The sequence below is a fragment of the Penaeus monodon genome, chromosome 21 (assembly GCF_015228065.2).
Source record: "Penaeus monodon isolate SGIC_2016 chromosome 21, NSTDA_Pmon_1, whole genome shotgun sequence".
In the NCBI taxonomy this organism is placed as follows: Eukaryota; Metazoa; Arthropoda; class Malacostraca; order Decapoda; family Penaeidae; genus Penaeus; species Penaeus monodon.
The window spans coordinates 2,888,006-2,888,325 of NC_051406.1; the positions used below are offsets into that span (position 1 = coordinate 2,888,006).

Consider the following 320-nt stretch of genomic DNA (forward strand, 5'->3'; position numbering starts at 1 on the left):
CATTTGATTTTTACTTTCCTTTTGCTGTGTTGACTGGGGTTGCTTGTGTCCCGCATAATCCCTCCTCCAAGTACAGATGCCATTCATTGCAGTTTCACTCTCCCGGAGATCAGCTCTCTAATCTAGAGGTGGCTCTGGAAACAGACAGCCGAGAAAGTGAACCACATAACGGCCATAAACACAAAAACACAAACACATACCAGTTTCCGTGTGATTAGCCCGCAAAGCCAGTCATCTTGCACATTGTTTTCTGGAGATTATGTAGCCAGTTTGTTCCATAGTTTGATTTTATGGAGGAAGAATACTTAATAGTAAGAGTG

The 320-nt window shown here is 42.8% G+C and overlaps 1 protein-coding gene across 1 annotated transcript in view; it reads left to right on the forward strand.

Annotated features, from left to right (window-relative positions):
* Positions 1 to 320, forward strand: part of LOC119586104 (synapse-associated protein 1-like) — a gene marked incomplete at its 5' end in the record, with an annotated part of 123,898 nt that extends 123,578 nt beyond the window's left edge. The window contains 1 exon segment of the mRNA XM_037934796.1: positions 1 to 320.